The sequence below is a fragment of the Hyperolius riggenbachi genome, chromosome 10, assembly GCF_040937935.1.
Source record: "Hyperolius riggenbachi isolate aHypRig1 chromosome 10, aHypRig1.pri, whole genome shotgun sequence".
Classification (NCBI taxonomy): domain Eukaryota; kingdom Metazoa; phylum Chordata; class Amphibia; order Anura; family Hyperoliidae; genus Hyperolius; species Hyperolius riggenbachi.
The window spans coordinates 225,489,165-225,510,559 of NC_090655.1; the positions used below are offsets into that span (position 1 = coordinate 225,489,165).

The 21,395-nt window shown below is 44.9% G+C and overlaps 1 pseudogene; it reads right to left on the minus strand.

Moving 5' to 3' along the window:
• Nucleotides 1-2,849: 2,849 nt before the first annotated feature.
• LOC137536845 (zinc finger protein 585A-like) overlaps nt 2,850-21,395 on the minus strand; it is a 42,368-nt pseudogene continuing 23,822 nt past the window's right edge.

Sequence of the window (21,395 nt, forward strand, 5' to 3'; positions counted from 1 at the left end):
CATTTAAAAGGGGTAGAACAGTCAGAAATTGGGACCTATTACAAAGATGTGTTGAGATGAGCTAGCTCACAAGGAAAAGAGGGACATTCCCGTGCATGAACTGCAATTTTTGCAACGCAATCATCAAGGGTGAGTGCGTGCGCCACCCGCATACTGGTAAAAAAAATCAGGATAAAATCCATGTACACTTGTGATAGCACTTTTGTAGTTTATGCACTGAAGTGTCCCTGTGGGCTCCTATATGTTGGTAAAACTACCAGAGATGTCAGAACGAGAGTACAGGAAGACAGGGGCTCGATCCGTAGATTCAAGCCATGCGTACTGAGCAGCCACACTCCGGTGGGCAAACATTTTTTCACCCGAGGACATGGAGTGTCACAGCTTAAATGGATGGTCTTGGACCATGTGCCACCACACAGAAGGGGAGGAGACAAGGACAGGTTACTGTTGCAAAAAGCAGCACGGTGGATGAGAAAATTGGACTCCATCGCACCTAGAGGTTTGAACGAAATGTTCAGTATGAAATGTTTCTTGTGATTAACCCACACCTGAGGAAGGGCTCTGCCCAAAACATGTTGTGTATCTTGTGACTCCAATACAGCTTGTTGCTGCACAGCTCCTGAGTGCCGTGTCCTTCTTTATTATTGTGGTCTTGTGATTAATGCCCTGTCTTGTATTTTCTCTTCCAGGTCGTGATGTCTTGTCATCGCTGTGGTGGGTGGATGGAGAGAGGGAATATTCGCATCTCTGGGGCAGTAAGTCTATGCAAAAATGGCTTAATGTCTGATATATATGTATTGTTCCTGAATGTTTGCTTACACTTACGTATCTCAGGTGTTTCTTTGGGTAGACACTTGAGTTGTAGTGCCCATTAAGATTGGATTTATGTGGATTATGGACTTACCCTGAAAGGGTTGATCTGGACAATTGATGTAATTTTGGTCAGCTGACCAAAGGGGGCGGGTCCTCCATGAAGGGTGTGGTGAGCTGCTGTTCATAAGTATGTTGTGTTTCACGTGGTTGCATGTACACATGTCGTGTTTGCTACCTGAATTATAAATGCAAGTTTATTCATCATTGGAGTGCCTCCTTCATTATTCATCTCTGGTATGACTGTTGTGGAGTGGTGACCCACGGAGGGATCGAGCTCCGGCGGACTAGGTTGACTGACCTGGTGATGGGCTTTACTCAGCACCCTTACCCTTTCAGTGTGGTGGAATAAGTGTGAGTTTGCCTTACAAACCTTTATAAACCGCTGCCTGACAAGAATAATAAACATCTGGTGGCCAAATGTAATTTCAAATAAAGCGTTGTGGGAAAGAACCTACGAACAACAAGTGGACTTGCAGATCAAATGCAGAAAGTGGAGATTGATTGGCCATACTCTTCGCAAGGATAAATCAATTGAGAAAGAAGGCTTAAAATGGAATCCTCAAGACAGCAGAAAAAGAGGAAGACCAAAGACAACTTGGAGAAGAAGTGTGGAGGAAGAAATAAAGAAGGCAGAGACATCGTGGACTGAGATAGAAAAACTCGCCCAGGACAGAAACCGGTGGCATGCATTTGTTGAGGCCCTTTGCTCCAGTGGGAGACACAGGTTATAATGTCTGCTGCCTATGCCGGCAGTGTGGGACTTACCAGAAGTTCATTTTAATGTGAAGTCAATTCTTACAAAAAATTAGACACACATATAGATAGAAAGTAATGCTGGGAATACAGTTTTTGCGGCAGATTTACTAGCCGATCAATTGTCAGATTGATTTTCCGATCATTTTTTCTGATCGATTTCCATTTACTTCCATTTACTTTACTTTATGAGAAAATCAATCAGAAAAACAATCGAAATCAGATCGGACCTGTCGGAAATTATCATTTGAGCCATCTATCTGCCAACAAAACCCATTGTATTCCCAGCATAAGATACAGTGAGGCGACTCTGCCCAGCAGTGGCCTATACAGAAGCATTTTCTCTTTAAGTCCACCAGGGGGAGCAGAAAAGGGCCATTGTAACATTGATAGGAACATTCATCTTTACGTGGACAAAGGTGCTCTGAATTCTTGTGTGGGTGTGGTGTAACTCTTTAGAATTCCATCCGGAGGCAATGCAGGTTTTGTTTGACAGCAAAAAAAATGAATACATTTGTGGGTGGTCTAGTAAAGTTAGTTCTGCTTTAAAGAGGAACTGTCACAAAAAAAAGTGTTTGCCTTCCACAGTAAAATGAGCCACACATTTATTTCTTCCTATGTTGATGTCACTTACAGTAGGTGGTAGAAACCTGACATTACTGACAGGTTTTGGGTTAGTCCATCTCTTCATGGGGGATTCTCAGCAAGGCTTTTATTTTTTATAAAGACATTCCCTGAAAAAGATTTATACACTGATGCTGGCCTCCCTGTTCACCGTTCACTTCTTTGGTAGTTGGCCGGAGCAACTGCCATTCACTAAGTGCTTTTAAAAATAAAGAAAGCTCTGAGAACCCCCCATGAGAAGATGGGCTAGTCCAAAATCTGTCGGTAATGTCAGATTTCTACTACTTACTGTAAGTGACAGCAACATAGGATAAAAGTAATTTATGGCTCATTTTACTCTGGAAGAAACGCTCTTCTTATTTGTATATGTTTACATATATTTTACATTTTAAGATTTTTGCGACAGAGGTCCTTTTAAGTCCCAACAGGCAAATGTTGGGGTCTTTCATTCGAGAGGTCTGACAAGAAGATTGACAACTTGGTTCGGCAAGCATGCATTGGATTTCTAACCAGCAAATGACAACAAAACAGGTGTGACTTCAGACAATTTCTAATTAGGACTAATGCATTATGTACCCATGTTTATTTCATCATGTCATGTCAGTTTAGGTACATTTTAATTTTAGAGGGATACACTAAATGTATGCACCAATTATTTATAATAAAATACAGTTAATTTAACATTTTACCCAGTGCAAACAGGTTGTAGAATCCAACTTTTCTTCTTTTTCTATATGATTGATATATCCTGTTTAGTTTATTTTGTTCACACATATTTAACCAAAATTAGTGATTTAACAGAAAATCAATCATTGTTATTGCACAGAAATAATAAAGAGGAGTTGGAACACCACAGGCTAATGCAATGAAGCATTTTTACTGCAACTTGTAAGGCCAACACCATTCTGCTGCAGACATTTCCCACACTCTGAACTTGGTGTTTAAGGCCTCTGTTCTGACCGAATCTTTTCCCATGTCCTGAACTTTACAAAGGACTTTTGTCTGTGTGACTTTTTTGGTGTGCATTAAGGTCCGCTTTCCGTACAAAGTCTTTCCCACACTCTGCACAGGAAAAAGGCCGCTCCCCTGTATGAGTTCTCAGGTGTGAAAGAAGAGATACCTTTTGAACAAAACCTTTGCCACACACTAAACATGAAAAAGGTTGCTCGCCTGTGTGCTGTTTTAGGTGGTTCATAAGACCTATTTTCCAACGAAACTGTTTCCCACACTCAGAACATGAAAATGGACGCTCTGTGTGAATTATCCAGTGTTTTTTAAGGTCTTCTTTACGTGTGAAACTTTTCCCACACTCTGAACATGGAAAACGACACTCATCTTTGTGACATCTCTGGTGTGAAAGAAGAGATCCTTTACAAATAAAACTCTTCCCACACTCTGAACAAGAAAAAGGCCGCTCACCTGTGTGACTTCTCTCATGTACAGCTAAGTTTCCTTTGGCAGTAAAACATTTCCCACACTCTGAACATGTAAAAGGTCGTGCACGTGTGTGAATTGTCTGGTGTCTAAGGAGATCCCCTTTAAGATTGAAACTTTTCCCACACTCCGAACATGAAAAATGTCGCTCAACTGTGTGACGCTTTTGATGCATCAGAAGAATTCCTTTCCGTTTAAAACTTCTCCCACACTCTAAACATAAATAATTGTGCTTATTCCTGTGAACTCTCTGGTGTCTAGAAAGCTCTCCTTTGCGAATAAAGCTTTTTCCACACTCAGAACATGAAAAAGGTCGTTCACCTGAGTGAATAATCATGTGTTTAAGGAGATATGCGTTCCGAGCAAAACCTTTCCCGCATTCTGAACACGAAAAGGGCCGCTCACCTGTGTGAACGGTCTGGTGTCTAAGAAGATATGCATTCTTAGTGAAACATTTCCCACACTCTGAACATGAAAACGGACCTTCCACTTCATGGCTTTTCTGGTGTTTAAGTAGGCTGCAATTCTGAGCAAAAGATTCACCACACACTGGACAGTGAAACTGCTTCCCATCAGGGTTTCCTCCTGGAGAATATTGTGTGACACCATTATCTTCTGCATTATAATCTGGAGGTGAGACAAGATGTCCCTCCGAGGTGTTCCCCACATCCTGTCCAACTGTTGGGGAAACAAAAGGAGATATTTCACAATGACAATAGACTATCATACCATATGGCTTTCTCTGCAATCAGGTAGCCAAACTTCATTTGTGGACGAGAACTACATGAAACTCATATTCATGGAGGACAAACTGTCCATATATGGCCAGTGTAAAACTGATAAAGATTTGAAGGATAGCTGGCTGAGGTGCGTATACACACACACACAATCTGGAAGCAATATGTATCATAGGATAGGACTTGATTCTGTGAGAGACACTGCAGGATCCAAATGCTATACAAACACATCACTGGGCAATAGGCAAACAAAGGGCTCGATTCACAAAGCGGTGTTAACCCAGTAAAAGACTTTAGGCATGATAACCATTGTACCATGCTGGTGAAAAGCCAGTTTAGGTGTGATAAGTTTAGGCGTTATAAGTTTAGATCGCGCAAAGTCCCGCGCGCAAAGCAGCACCATTAAACTTATCATGCCTAAACTTATCACACCTAAACTGAGTTTAGGCGTGATAAGGGGCTTTTCACCAGGGTGCTAACTGTTAGCACCGCTTTGTGAATCAAGCCTCTAGTGTTCTGTCTCTATGGAAGAGGGAGGAGGGACAATGGTATGGAGTGGAACAATACACTTGGCTACCGATTGACATGCAAGATTATTACAACAGACGTGAAGTTAAAGAGATATGGAGGCTACCATATTTATTTCCTTTTAAACAATGCACATTGTCTGGCAGTTCTTCTGATTCTTTGCCTCTTTTACTTTTAGCCATAGACCTTGAACAAGCATGCAGATCAGGTGCTTGACTGAAGTTTGACTGGATTTGCTGCATGCTTGTTTCAGGTGTATAATTCAGACACCACTGATGCCAGACTGATCACCAGGGCTGTCAGGCAACTGGTATGATTTAAAATGAAATAAATATGGCAGCCTCCATATCCCTCTCACTCCAGTTGTCCTTTAAAGTGACCTCAGCATTCACATGCAATAATGCTAGATTCTTCACTGAGACAACCCTGACCCGTTGCAAGCACTCTAGCGTGTTTACCAGCCCATAAGCTCAGTTCAGTCTTATCTGGTGATTTCCTATCACATCCAGTCACCTCGCACAACTCATCATTGTAGAAGTAACACACACAAACTGATTCTGCATTTACAAGGGTCATCCGAAAAGTATCAGCCATTTTCATTTAATCACTTTAAGTGAACCCGAGGTGGGCAGATGGGGGGCACATGGGACACAGAGGCATGTTCTCTGCCTCCTGACATGCCTCTGCATCCCCACACCGCCTCTCTCTGCCCCTCCCCTTCCCCCCCATCGCGCTATAGCCTCTCCAGATTGGCGACAATATTTGTCGCTATCTCTCAGGTAAACACAGGGAGAGGGATTCCCTGTTCAAATCAAAACACCCGCCAGGGGTGTTCCTGCAGGGTTTCCAGGGCTGCCATTGGGCAGCTCTCTCTCCCTGGCCACGCCTCTCGCTGCTCCCCCTCCTCTCTGCACGCTGTGAGAGACACACAGTCTCTCCATGCAGCGTCGTAACCTATAGGTCATGAAAGTAAAAGTGGGCCAGTGCGGCCCACAAAAGTGGCGGAGAGCGGCGTGGATGGCAGCTACCTGATCCCCACAGCCCCTCGGATCAGACTACTAATTTTTTTTTTTGAGCCCACCTCGGGCTTTATTTAAGAAAACTTTACACTTATTTTTGACACAATGGGCTATATACAGAAGACTTCTGATAAATTACTTAGTTATCACCTAATTGATAAAAATAACTTTTCAGCACATTAACAAGCAAAATAATCACTCAAAGCAAGTAGTACCTGACTTCATTTCAATATTACTTTTCTTACCTTAATTATATTTTATTTTTGCTCTTTGGGAGCTTAAAAAAGTAACAAAGATAAGGTGAAAACAGAGGAAAACAGGTAAAAAAGCTTTGTAAATCATGCCCTATATTGTCTGATAATTTTTCCACATAATAACCTCCTTGGAAGGTTTCCAATCCCTTTGTTGTAATAGAATCCCACTCCTCACCTATGGGATGGAGGGATTGGAGATGGGGTCTTCATGTTAATGCTGCTGAACAAACTGTAACAAGGGTTCTGCAGTGAGCTGACAAGCGGTGAAGGGGAGAAGAGGTTAACCTGATAGATGCAAGTTACATTACACAGAAAGAATACATTACGTGGCATATCAAAGTAACGGCTGTTACTTGTATTATTAATCACTTACCTGTGCTGATATCTAGAGGAGATTCCTCCTTTTTTATGGTCACCACCATGTCCCTCTCCTCCATAGACTGCTGATCACGCCTCACATGCATAATTCCTTCCTTACTTCTAATTGTCCTCATTATGTCACGCTGCTCCGTAGAATGCTGAGTACTTTTCTCATACATTTCATCTTCTTCTTCCTTTTTAATATTTACTTTCACATCAATCCGCTCTGCAACCTAAAATCATTAAAAAAGATCTTTAGCCGATTCAGAGCAGTTCTGACAGCTTAGCCATCTCCTTACTGATTCAGCATTAGCTTTCCATATCTACCTATTCAATAACAATGGGCTCAAGAAGACTGTATGAATGCCGGCAATACAGAGTCATTGATGTGCGTAGAGGGAGTCGAGGGATGGAGCATATAGCACTGCCTCCCACCTTGATTCGCTCTGCGTGCTCAGAATTACACAAAACGTTTTCAATGTATACAAATTATGCAGGTAGAAAAACACAAAGTCTTGTAAAAGTAACACCTTTTAATGGCTAACTGATAAAGGTAAATTATGCAAGCTTTCTGGGATCTAGTCCCCCTCTTCAGGCATATTTCCAGATGTTAGCTGAAGTCAAACTGATGATGGTAAATAGTAAACACGAAGATGACAGTTGTGCTGGTTACTGTTTAGCAGTTAGATGTCAAGTGATCAGCAGAAATCACGGTACAGAAACATTTTTACTGCAATGTATACAAAAAAAACAAAGGTCCAGCACTGCAGTGCAATTGTGCATTTAATCAGTATTCGTTTGTCACAAACAAAATGCAAAATTGAGTGCAAAGATTGCAAAGTTTATGTAGGACACAATGATGGGATATACAGTATAGCCAAAACTATGTAGCTGCATATAGCAGATAGAGTCCTACCCTGAGGTAGATGGCAGTGGGTGAAGGGCTATAACGGGCAGCCTAACAGCCGTTTTGCACGATGGTGCTTCTTCCGAGGCTATTCCACTGAAGACCTCTATTCAATAACCATCTTTACAGGGTTGGGGCACCCCACGAAATGTATTGTCTTTTTTGCACAATACATTTTTCCTTCAAGCATATAGGCTTAGACCTCCAATACTGGGTAAGCTGCTCCTACCTTTCTTTTTAACTATTATTTTTATGTTTTAAACATTATATACATTTTAGGTGCATCTCAATCCCCCGTACTTCTACATGTCACCCTACTGCGGAGGGCAGAGACGGGAATGTCTATTTTCATAGAGGGAGCAACTGTACGCCAGAGAGACCAGTCATCAACCCGAGTGCAGGACGGGAGTTACCCACGCGCTGGAGGTGGTTGCTGCTTGGCAATCCCGGTTTGTGAGTAACCTTTTCTGGTTAATATCTATTCCACATTGTTACATACTACACCATATTGGGATGCTACTCATCTTTTGCATGCTCATTTTTTTATCAAGATCACTTGATCTACTTCATGCACAAAATTAAGATTTTGGGGATTGTGTAATAAATAACATATTGAGAGTGATAGGGAAACGTAGAAATAGTATAAATGAATAAAGATAGATATATAGATAGACTGTATATTTTAATATTTTTTTAATCACTGAGCAGGATACTTTAAATCAATTAAACATCATGGAAGAATATTATCATGCACAATTCACTTTTTAACTCTAAATCATCAGATCAACCAACCTGACAATGGTAGGAGATGGTGGGATCTTCCTGTGGACAGTCCTGGGAATAAAGAGGACCTGTACTTCTCTCTGGTGGGTTTCTGTCCCTGGATCCAGCTGTAGGAAACACACACTGACTGAGAACGGAATAGATTGTTGTAGAGACTGAAGAATGAGAACCTGTGAATGGTTTCTGTATTTAGTGTGTATTACTGACCTGTGCTGATCTGTGAAGGAACGTCCTCCTCCTTACACTGCTCATCACCCCACACATACGTCTCTTCTGGTTCCTCTTTCACTTCTACTTTAATACTGATCACATCTTCAGCCTAAAATAAGATCACAAATGGAAGATCATGAGTTTAGGAACTGCACATAATTATAAAACATAAAAGCACTTAGGGCTCTTTCACACTACAGGCAGCGGTGAAAGGCTAAAACGCTGCGTTTTGGCTGCAGGCGTTTTCAAGGCGTTTTAACGCCTATACATTACAATCAGTTGTAATGAGAAACGCCGCGGTAGGCCCAGAAAAAGCGCCTGGGAGCGTTGAAACGCAACGCTCCAAAACGCGGCGTTTAGTGTGAATGGTAAAATGAAAGTCTATGGACTTTCTTTTACCTAGGAAAACGCCAACTTCGGCCGAAAAAGCCCTCTGGTGTGAAAGGGCCCTTAGCTGTTTGGTGAAGTCCTTAGAGTGCCCATACATCTAGCAATATTTGGGTAGATAGACCTCTTGACAGATCTCTCTCTGATCGAATCTTACCAGAAAGAGATCTGTTGCCTGCCCATACACCTCAAACCAATTCTGCCTATCCGCCTCCCACGTACTACATGCCAGCCCCGGTTCATGTACTCTGAAAATTCTCGCCAGCATGACTCTGGGCCTCTTCCACCATCACCCCTCTGTTCGCCATTAGCATGAGCGCTGTACCCTGTGGTGCATGTGTGACCTCCCACACACATGCAGAAACTCACGGGGGTGACAGTGTAACTGGGCTAGAGTCGCGTCACCAGGACAAGTTAGAATTTCACAAAACACAGGCACAGGGGAGGACATATTACACTCAGGGGACAGTGGCCAGAGGTCATTTGCCTACATCGGTTGTCGCAATATCAAATGTTGTTACCGTCGTGCACCTGATTGAGCACTTTCGATCGAGATGTTCCAGCATGTCTGATGGAATCATCAATCGTGCGAACATGTTGCATTCGATAAAATTATAGAATCGGATGGTCGATCATTAGATGTATGACCACCTTTAATTATATCTACCTTATAATGTTGGGGGATGGTGGGATCTTCCTGTGTACGATCCTGAGAGAAAAGAGGACCTGTACATCTCTCTGTTGGGTTTCTGTTACTGGATCCATCTGTAAGAATTACACACAGTAACTTAACACATCAAGATGAGTATTTTCACATTTTCTCATAATTCTGCATTAATGGGGGATTAGGGTTTGGGGGAGAGATCATTTATGCCTACAGTTATCTAGCTAAATAGAACTCGGGTACCTCAGGACCTTCCCATCATATTTCCATTTGGCATCTGCAACTCAATACACAAGCCAGAACCTATTTTAGCTCAGTACAGAAGATCCACCTTGTAATTGCTTTAGCAGTCCCAAATGCCATCCCCCATAGATCCCGAGGACCTCGGGAATAAAGTTTCCTCCAGCAGACAGAATGATCAGAGCTGTAGGTGCACAGACAATATAGGATACTAGAAATGTCACATGAGAGAGGCTCCAAAACAATATAGGGACCAAAAATCTGGGGTAACTGGGCACACTCTAAAAGGACACACAGAGTTGGAGAACATTTGGAGCTACAGTTTAGGGCATTTATTTTACAGCTTTCAGCACCTTCCGCATGGAGAAAAAGGGTGCCTGAATTCTCTCCCGTACAACTATTTCTGAGAAAGTTTCACAAATAGGCTACCTAGTCTATATGTGCGTATCAAACGATGGCTGTATCTATATGAAGCCTCGTACACATGATAGAGGGTTTTTGCCCTCAAGGCTGTCTCTACCAAGAATCTATAGCATGTGCACTGCTTCCTAAGTGGGCTGTCGAAAGATCCAGAGTGCTGGATCATCCTGGTTGAGGGCATTGTTCTCCTCACTGCCCCTCCCACCGGAAGCCTCTACATTGTCCCATTAACAACCTCCACAGCAAAAGAGCATGTCACATAGCTGTGCCCAAATGGATGGTCTGTACAGCACTCAGACCTGAGTCCCTGTGGGTGACTTTCTTTGAGCATGTCTATGCACCATATATGGAGCCCCTACACTGCTCTTTCCATGAAATGAAAATCTCCTCTTACCTGGTGATGTGAGGGACAACTGATTCTCCATTCTGATGGCCTTGTAGAGGTCCTTGTGTCCTTCTAAATACTGCTACTCCTGCATGGAGAAACAAATAAGGACATCCTGACACATTACAGAAGTCTCACCAACACCTTTAGAAATTTTTATATCTGTCTGCTGAACTGGTTGCCTGATGCATGTAGTTTGCGAGTGCAAAGGGTTAATATTGATATTTACCTATTGAGAACCTGACACCCAATAAGACGATCTGCATTCATAAACGGGTGCATGTCATATCGCCCCGCTCAGTTCGGTATGGGGAGAGCCGAATGATGGCTGTCCCTGCTGCCGCTAAACTCCAAGCGGCGTTAAACATTATTTCCCCTCCGAGTTGTTGCAATGTAATTCAGGGTCTGGCAGCCGCCAGAGCCTGAACTACCGCTACACGGGGTGCGCATCATAGCATTGCTGCTATGACGGCGCCCAGTTTCAGCGCTCGCCTCTCAGAGCCACGCGCCGAAATCAGCTGATTCGTTTAAAAACACCCAATCCGTTATAGCTTCCGCAGCTCCTCAATGCTTCTGTTCAGTAACGGGGAAGCTCTCTCCTCCTCTGGTGTTGTGGTGACTCCACTGAAGAAGCCTCTGACTCTTGTTGTGCTACATGAACTTCTGCAAGTAAAAATACTCTGCATATTGAAAAGTCATCATCCTGCCTGCTGCTCCCTCTACACACATACACCCCCCCCCCCCCCCCCCGGATCTGCACCAATCACCATGTCTTATGCCATGCTCCTCCCCTGCTTACATCTGCACCACTTACCCTGTCCTATGCCATGCTCCTCCCCTGCTTACAGCTGCACCACTCACCCTGTCCTATGCCATGCTCCTCCCCCCCACTTACATCTGAGCCACCTACCTTGACCTATGCCATGCTCCTCCCCCACTTACATCTGCACAACCCACTATGCCATGCTCCATCTGCTTACATCTGCACCACACACCATGTCCTATGTCATGCTCCTCCCTACATACATCTGCACAACTCACCCTCACCTGCACCACCTATCCTCCCACCCCCATATCACTGCTCCTCACCTGCTCACCCACTTCTCATCTATCCTCCCTCCCTATGTCACTGCTTCTCACCTGCCCTCCCACCTCTCCTCTATCCTCCCTCTCCCATGTCACTGCTCCTCACCTGCCCTCCCACCTCTTTTCTATCCTCCCTCCCCCATATCACTGCTCCTCACCTGCCCTCCCACCTCTTTTCTATCCTCCCTCCCCCATATCACTGCTCCTCACCTGCCCTCCCACCTCTTTTCTATCCTCCCTCCCCAATATCACTGCTCCTCACCTGCCCTCCCACCTCTTTTCTATCCTCCCTCCCCCATGTCACTTCTCCTCACCTGCCCACCCACCTCTTTTCTATCCTCCCTCCCCCATGTCACTGCTCCTCACCTGCCCTCCCACCTCTCATCTATCCTCCCTCTCCCATGTCACTGCTCCTCACCTGCCCACCCACCTCTCATCTATCCTCCCTCCCCCATATCACTGCTCTTCACCTGCCCACCCACCTCTCATCTATTCTTCCTCCATGTCACTGCTCCTCACCTGCCCACCCACCCCTCATCTATCCTCCCTCCCCCATATCACTGCTCCTCACCTGCCCACCCACCTCTCATCTATCCTCCCTCCCCCATATCACCTCACCTGCCCACCTACCCCTCATCTATCCTACCTCCCCCATATCACTCCCCCTCACCTGCCCTCCCACCTCTCATCTATCCTCCCTCCTCATGTCACTGCTCCTCATCTGCCCACCCACCTCTCATCTATCCTCCCTCCTCATGTCACTGCTCCTCATCTGCCCACCCACCTCTCATCTATCCTACCTCCCCCATATCACTCCCCCGCACCTGCTCTCCCACCTCTCATCTATCCTCCCTCCTCATGTCACTGCTCTTCACCTGCCCACCCACCTCTCATCTATTCTCCCTTCCCCATATCACTGCTCCTCACCTGCCCATCCACCTCTCATCTAGGCCCCCTCCCTATGTCACTGCTTCTCACTCTCACCTGTCTACTTACCTCTTATCTATCCTCCCTCCCCCATGTCACTGCCTCTCACCCCCACCTACCTCTCAACCCCATATCACTGCTCCTCACCTGCCCACCCACCTCTCATCTATCCTCCCTCCCCCATGTCACTGCTCCTCACCTGCCCACCCACCTCTCATATATCCTCTCTCCCCCATGTCACTGCTCCTCACCTGCCCACCTACCTCTCATCTATCCTCCCACCCTCATGTCACTGCTCCTCACCTGCCCACCCACCTCTCATATATGCTCTCTTCCCCATGTCACTGCTCCTCACCTGCCCACCCACCTCTCATCTATCCTCCCTCCCCCGTATCACTGCTCCTCAACTGCCCACCCACCCCTCATCTATCCTCCCTCCCCCATATCACTGCTCCTCACCTGCCCACCCACCTCTCATCTATCCTCCCTCCCTCATGTCTCTGCTTCTCACCTGCCCACCCACCTCTCATCTATCCTCTCTCCCCCATGTCACTGCTCCTCACCATCTCCTTTCCACCCACCTCTCATCTATCCTCCCTCCCCATGTCACTGACCTCACCCTCGACTGCCAATCTCCATGTCGCTTCTCCTCACCTGCCCACCCACCTCTCATCTATCCTCCTTCCCCCATATTACTGCTCCTCACCTGCCCACCCACCTCTCATCTATCCTCCCTCCCCCATATCACTGCTCCTCACCTGCCCACCCACCTCTCATCTATCCTCCGTCCTCCATGTCACTGCTCCTCACCTGCCCACCCACCTCTCATCTATCCTCCCTTCCCCATATCACTGCTCCGCACCTGCCCACCCACCTCTCATCTATTCTCCCTTCCCCATATCACTGCACCTCACCTGCCCACCCACCTCTCATCTATCCTCCGTCCTCCATGTCACTGCTCCTCACCATCTCCTTTCCACCCACCTCTCATCTATCCTCCCTCCCCATGTCACTGACCTCACCCTCGACTGCCAATCCATCTTTCCTCCCTCCTCCATGTCACTGCTCCTCACCTGCCCACCCACCTCTCATCTATTCTCCCTCCCCCATATCACTGCTCCTCACCTGCCCACCCACCTCTCATCTATTCTCCCTTCCCCATATCACTGCACCTCACCTGCCCACCCACCTCTCATCTATCCTCCCTCCCCCATATCACTGCTCCTCACCTGCCCACCCACCTCTCATCTATCCTCCCTCCCCCATGTCACTGCTCCTCACCTGCCCACCCACCTCTCATCTATCCTCCCTCCCCCATGTCACTGCTCCTCACCTGCCCACCCACCTCTCATCTATCCTCCGTCCTCCATGTCACTGCTCCTCACCTGCACACCCACCTCTCATCTATCCTCCCTCCCCCATGTCACTGCTCCTCACCTGCACACCCACCTCTCATCTATCCTCCTTCCCCCATGTCACTGACCTCACCTGCCCACCCACCTCTCATCTATGCTCCCTCCCCCAATGTCATTGCTTCCCATCCTTACCTACCCCACATTCTTGCCCCAGCTTATATCTAAAAAGGACTCAAGGTGAATACAAGCAGGATTCATGGCCCGATATTAAGTCTGGATCTGGGCTATATATCAGCAAATGGAGATGTAGATGTGTAATATACTTACTGATAATTTTTTCCCTTAGATATCAATAAAACCTTTACATCTCCTCCGCAGCCAGATGAAACAAGGTTTTTCACAGCAATTTCCCGTCTTTGTTACCCACCTTTTCCTGCCTGTGCTCTCTGCGCCAATAACACGCGGTCGCCATCTTGTGGATAATACAGGCACTGCACCCCTACCAATTCTACGTGTAGTTTATTACTTGGGAAATGCAGGTTCCTTCTTTACCTGCTGTCCACACCCATAACCCCCTTCCTCCCATTCTCTCTCTAACCTTCCCCCCCTTTCCCCCCACTACTACCACCACCACCATCATCATATTGACTGCATAGGGGTTCCTTCCCTCCCCAAACCCTTCAAACGGCTCTCCTCTCCCTAAGCACCCTCCTCTCACCACGTTCCACCTTTCCTGGTCAGGTTTCCCACATGCTTCCCCCCACCCACTAGTCTTTCTGTCACCTGCTTCCCTCCTCTCCTCTCATCAGCGCTCCTCCGCCAGTTTGCTTACTTTTCTGCTCTTCTCCCATCTGTTTTCCTTTGGCCGTCACCTCCCTCACCTGCTGTCCTACCACAGCCCCCACCTGTTCTCCTCTAACTAAATTCTTCATTCTACAGCTCACCATCATTAACTGCTCCCCTCCCTTTGCACACCTCATCTCCAGTTCTCCACCTCAGCCTCCTTATCTGCTTTCCGCTCTCATCCCGTTCTCTTCTGCTGAAATTCCCATGGCGAGTTAGTGTATCTGTTGTCTTCCCGCAGCCACCAATCACACCTGCTCTGCTACGAAAAGCCCCTTCCTCACCTTTTCACCTCCACAATATTATTTTTTTCTTTCTGGTCTTCTGCCCCCCTCAGCCTTCTTTCCTCTTATGTTTTCTTCCTCCTCACCTTTTCTTAATTCCTTAGCCCCCCTTCCATGCCTTTTCTCTTCTCTCAGTCTCCTCCATAATCATCTGCCTCCCTTTCTGAGCCCGTCCTCTACTGTTTGCATCCCCAACTCACTTATTCACCTACATTTTTCCCACAGCTGCCCTCCCCACCTGGTTTTCAGCCCCATAGTCCCTTGGTTCACTGTTCATTAGCACTTCTTCCTCAGGCTCCTCCTTCAAGTGTTCTTCTTGCCACAGTTGTTGGAACATGTGGCTACTGTTATCGTTTTCCAATTTATTGCCCTCTGCAGCTTTGTGGCACCTGGTGATTCTGTTCTGACAAATATTGCCAGTTCCCTGCCTTGCAGCATATTTTTCTACTGTCGCCAGTTTGTCAACTCTTCTCTCGTTCTGTTGCCATTCACTAGTTTTGTTCCTCATTTTTACATTGTGTGATTACACCTCCATATTGCTATTTCTTTGTCTTCTCCGTTGCTCCCGGATACACCTGAGGGCTAGTTCACACTGGGCGATTTTTCAGCGATTTGCTGATCACTGGCGATCAGCAAAATGCTGCTGCTAATGCGGATGGTGCATGCAGCATTTTTGGAATGATTGCATTTCAATGTTATAGAATCACAAAACACAATCACTTTTAAGTCGCTCTCCTGAGCTCCAATGAGAGACAGTCAGTGATATGACTATAGTAGGGATTAGATTGTGAGCGCCTTTGAGAGACAGTCAGTAATATGACTATGTATACACTATGTAAAAGCGCAGAAGAGGTCACCACTATATAAATACATATAATAAGTACAAAACTGAGGCTAAATATTTTTTAGAGGTGGTCTGAGATTCAGGTTCCCAGATAATGCATCGGAGAAGAAACTAATTTTTTTAAAAAAAACATTTTTTTTGAAAAAGTACAAAACTACTGGGAGGAATGAAAACACTCAGTGTGTCTGACTTCTCCTTGTTTTTTTTACTATTATTATTATTATTAAGTCTAAGGCCACAAAAAAACAAAAAACAAAACAAAAGGAAACCGGGTGCAGACAAGTTCTTAGTATCACTTATTATATACACACATTTAACTAGTTAAAGAGAGATGACACTTTCATGTGAAAGAAGAAAATGCTGTAAATGTAGATGTCTTTTTGCAAACTGCTGTTATTAAAATTAACTTTCCCCAAAAAAGTCCAAAGTGGACAATATGCTCACACTGATCCTTCTTGCAGCCTTAGCAACAGGACTCTGTTAGGAGTACAGTTGCTATGAGAGGGATATGGAGACTATTATATTTATTTCCTTTTATACAATGCAAGTTGCCTGGCTGTCCTGTTGATCCTCTGCTTCTAATACTTTTAGCCATACACCCTGAACAAGCATGCATATCAGATGTTTGGTTGAAGTTTGCCTGAATCTGCCACATGCTTGTTTTACGTGTGTGATTCACACAGTACAGATGCCAAATAGATCAACAGGGCTGACAGGCAACTGGTATTGCTTAGGATAAACAAGGTGACATGTGACATGATGAGATAGACATGGGTATGCACAGTGCCTAGCACACAAATAACTATGCTGTGTTCCACTTTTTCCTTCTTTGCCTGAAAGAGTTAAATATCAGGTATGTAAGTTGCTGACTCAGTCCTGACTCAGACAGGATGTGACTACAGTGTGACCCTCACTGATACGAAATTCCAACTATAAAACACTTTCCTAGCAAAAAATGGCTTCTGAGAGAAGGAAATAGATACAAATGGTCAATAGTTCATAGATTTTAGCTCTGGCTTACTTCAATGAATGTGCCATTGAGCAAAAACAATACAGTTAAAACTTAAAAAGTAGATTTAACCACTTAGTTCTATCTGGATGGATATATCCGTCCAGATAGACTGTGCACCTCCTGCTGCCTGAGACGTGAGACACTGGTAGTTATATTTTTCATTTGGAAGGGGACATCTCTGCTGAAAGCTCTCTCATTGGTCGTTACCCGTCTAGTGTAGAACAAATTCAGATTTTGTTTTGAAGGATTTCTTACATCCTAAACATCAGCAAGAAATGTTTCCTGTGTGAAGTCTCTTATGCCTAATGAGACAGGAATTCCACATAAAGCATTTCCCACACTCTGAACATGAATACGGACGCTCACCAGTATGAATTCTCTGGTGTACAAAGAGGTGTTCTCTCTCAAGAAAACCTTTCCCACACTCTGAACATGAAATAAGTCGCTCACCAGAGTGACTTTTCTTGTGTTTATAAAGTTCATGTTTCTGAATGAAGCCTTTCCCACACTCTGAGCATGAAAAGGGCAATACACCGGTGTGAATTTTCTGGTGTCTGAGAAGGTGTCCTTTCTAAGTGAAATCTTTCCCACAGTCTGAACATGAGAAAGGACGCTCACCCATGTGACACCGCTGATGTCTAAAAAGGTTAGAGGCTCTGAGTGAAGCATTTCCCACACTCTGTGCAAGAGAAAGGACGCTCACCAGTATGACTTCTCTGATGCGTGAGAAGTCTCCCTTTTTGAGAAAAACCTTTCCCACACACTGAACATGAAAAGAGATTATCGCCTTTGTGGAATCTCTGATGCATGGCAAGATTTATTTCTTGTGGAAAACATTTCCCACGCCTTGAAAATGAAAATGGACGCTTCCCTGTGTGGCCTCTGTGGTGTGAGAGTAGATCAGATTCCTGACCAAAACACTGCCCACACTCTGTGCAGGAAAACCGCTTTACAACAGAGTGGAGTCTCACGTGGACATCAAGCTTTCTCTTTTCTGAAAAACGTTTCCCACACTCAGAACACGACAATACACAACTGTTCTAACTGTGATTCTGTGTGTGAGTATTTGGGGTAACAGGATGCGATCTGTCAGCAGATTCCTCAGGATTAGAGGGATCCAGTGATCTGTCCTCATGGTTAAGTCTGTGATGTGTATTTCCAGTATTGGGGTTTCCTCCTGGAGAATATTGTGTGATGCCATTATATTCTGCAATATAATCTGGAGGTGAGATAAGACGTTCCTCCAAGGGATTCCCCACATCCTGGCCATCTGTTTCAAATATATTTTTATTAGTATTAAATTGAAAAACAATATTTTATGTTTTGCATCCAGTGTACATTAGTGATAAAATTCAGACTAAATAAGAATTCGGCCCAAATTTACAGGATTCAAATTTGACTTTTTTTTTTTCAATATTGGATAAACTTGGGGTATTCCAAATCCCAGGTGAATCCCCAATTGCAATGAAAGTAGAAGGGGGCTGTAGCATCCAAAATAATCAATTGCCAAAAAAATAGGTCGTGTCACCCTTTGTTTTCTAAAATATGTCCCCCATTTTATTTTATTTGTATCTGGTCTGGGTGCCTTTGCCTAACTGCAGGAACTGTTCAGTGGCAACAGGATTGTTATAGCTATAGTAACAAGCTTATCTCAGCATGCAGATAACAGAAAGCTTCCTATTTCAGATAAGCAGTGGCTGGTTAGTGTACTGGTTAAGGGCACAGCCTTTGACATGGGAGAGCAGGGTTTGAATCCTGGCTAGGGTCAGTACCTATTCAGTAAGGAGTTCAAGGCAAGACTCCCTAACACTGCTGGGTGGCCTCTTGATCACGTCCCAGTGGCTGCAGGTCTTGAGCGCTTTGAGTCCGTCAGGAGAAAAATGTTCAGATTATTAAGATAAGGACACTATAAACAGAGGGTATTTGAATCCCCCTCCCTTTGCAGAGTTTACACAGTGAGGTAAACTTGTTGTCTAGGTGATGTTTGCTGTGGGCAGGACAGTAAGCTGTGGCAGTAGGAAATTAACTTTGAGCACAGATGTCTGATCAGAGATAACTCCTGAGCAGTGCCAAAACTGTTAAAAATAATTCAGTCCCATCTTACCTGGCAATGAGAATCTCTGCTGATTCTCCTTCACAACTGATCAGTCTTCAGTTCTTAGCCATGTTCTGTATCTGCCTTTTTTGTTTATCACTCACCTGGGGTAGTATCTATAGAGGATTCCAGCTTTTGACTTGTCCTCATCATGTCACTCTTCTATAGACTGCTGGTCGTCCCTCACATGCGTTTCATCTTCTTCCTCTTTATTAATTGTCCTCATCATGTCACCCTCCCCCATAGACTGATGATCACCCCTCACATACGTCTGGCTATCTTCATCTTTCCCCTCAATTTTCACGTCAACGTGCTGTGTACCCTAATATTGTTAAAATATTAAATGACTAAGATTAGATAAAGAAAAATGATACAATTCAAGTCACTTTTGACTTTGAAATCATTCGTTCCACCTACCTGATAATGATGGGGGAGGGTGTGATCTTCCTGTGGACAATCCTGGGAATAAAGAGGACCTGTACATCTCTCTGGTAGGTTTCTGTTACTGGATCCATCTATAGGAAACACACACACGCTGACTGAGAACGGAAGAGATTGTTGTAGAGACTGAAGAAGGAGAACCTGTGGCTCTTTTCTGTATTTAGTATTTATGACTGACCTGTGCTGATCTGTGAAGGGATTTCCTCCTCCTTACACGGCTCATCACCCCTCACATATGTCTCTTCTGCTTCCTCTTTAATCTCAGCTTTAATACTACTGATCACATCTTCACCCTATAAGACCAGAAATAATAGCATATGAAGTTATAAGCAACACACTTTCTTGAAATTGATGCCGTTAAGGACAATTGAAGTAAGAGGTATATGGAGGCTGCTATATTTCTTTCCTTTTAAACAATACCAGTTGCCTGGCAGCCCTGCTGATCTATTTGGCTTCAAACTAAACCCTAAACAATTAAAGCTGCTCTTGTGTTTTCACACTGGGGATGATTTTGTGCATTGTCAGTACATTTTCAGCCCCCCAGCAAGTAAAAAAGCACCTGAAATAAGTTGTCCAAAATGAATTTAGATTTGATGTTACTCTTCCTACCAACTATTTCTGTCTTACTGGGTGTGTTGCCTACAGATGGATCCAGTAACAGAAACCCACCAGAGGGATGTACAGGTCCTCTTTATTCCTGGGATTGTCCACAGGAAGATCCCACCATCCCCCATCATTATCAGGTAAGTGGAGCTGAGAGTCTCATCACATATCAAAGTGATTCTAAAGGTAGGATCACACTTGTAGATTGCCACCCGATGTGGCTAAAGTGTGGATCTCTCTCTGATCGGAGCAGAGAGGGATTGAATCCTTCACACACTGCACAAGGATTTTCAATAGACTTCTGTAACGATCGGTGTAACACAGAGAGGGTCTGATTACCGGTGATCTGCAGTATCACTGGGAATACAGATATATACCCGATTATTGATGATCTGCAGTATCACCGATAATCAGATATATCTCTAACCTCTGGACACCTGGGTAAAAGTGTATAGTGCAACAGAAATACTTTGAGGACTGCACCTGTGGAGCAGGCGCACAGCAGTAAGGAGTACTGCACAGAAACACGTTCCTTCCGTAAGCCTGAGACTCTCCCGAGGGAGGGATCAGGCTAGGAGTAGGAAGGACAAGTGTGAGTGACACCAGGAGGAGTGTCACCCACAGTTCTGTGAGCTATCTCTTGGCTGAAGAGATAGCTCTCGAGGTCGGACAAGCCAGGTCGGCAACAGACAGACAGATCAGGGACAAAGACAGAAGACAGATGCGGATTCCTAAGACAAGCAGAGTATGGCAACAGAGTATCAGATATAGCGAAGTACCTAATCAGAGATCAGAAGAGTAGTCAGGAAAGCAGAAGGTCATAACAGATAAACAATGCAATTAGTACTTTAAGCTATCAAGAATCTGACGCAGTGTGGATTCCCAGCTCCAGCCGGTTCTGGCACACTGTCGGATCTAGCCAAGGTCTGAGAGCTAGCACATATAGTTTTCCCTAGACTGAGGTGTGAGGTCCTTGATCATCAACACCTAGGAACTGGTCTAGATAAAACACAGATAATATCACAGATACTGACAAGGTCTGAGTGCTACCACGTAGTGATCGCAACGCCAAACACCAGAGAAATGACCAGCACCCAGTATATATACACAAGCGCTCTCCAGCGCCTCCCCTAAGTGCTGGACCAATGAAACCTGATAGAATTGTCAGCTGATCGGCTGGATCAGCTGACAACCTTCTGGCTCTGCCTCTCAGCGCGCGCGCGCGTCCTTCTGAACCTGTGTGGACTATCAGTCCCAGCCACACCAGACCTGTGTTGTAATGCATCCGTTGGTTTGAACGCGGAGCCAGCCGCACCGCTGTCAGAGC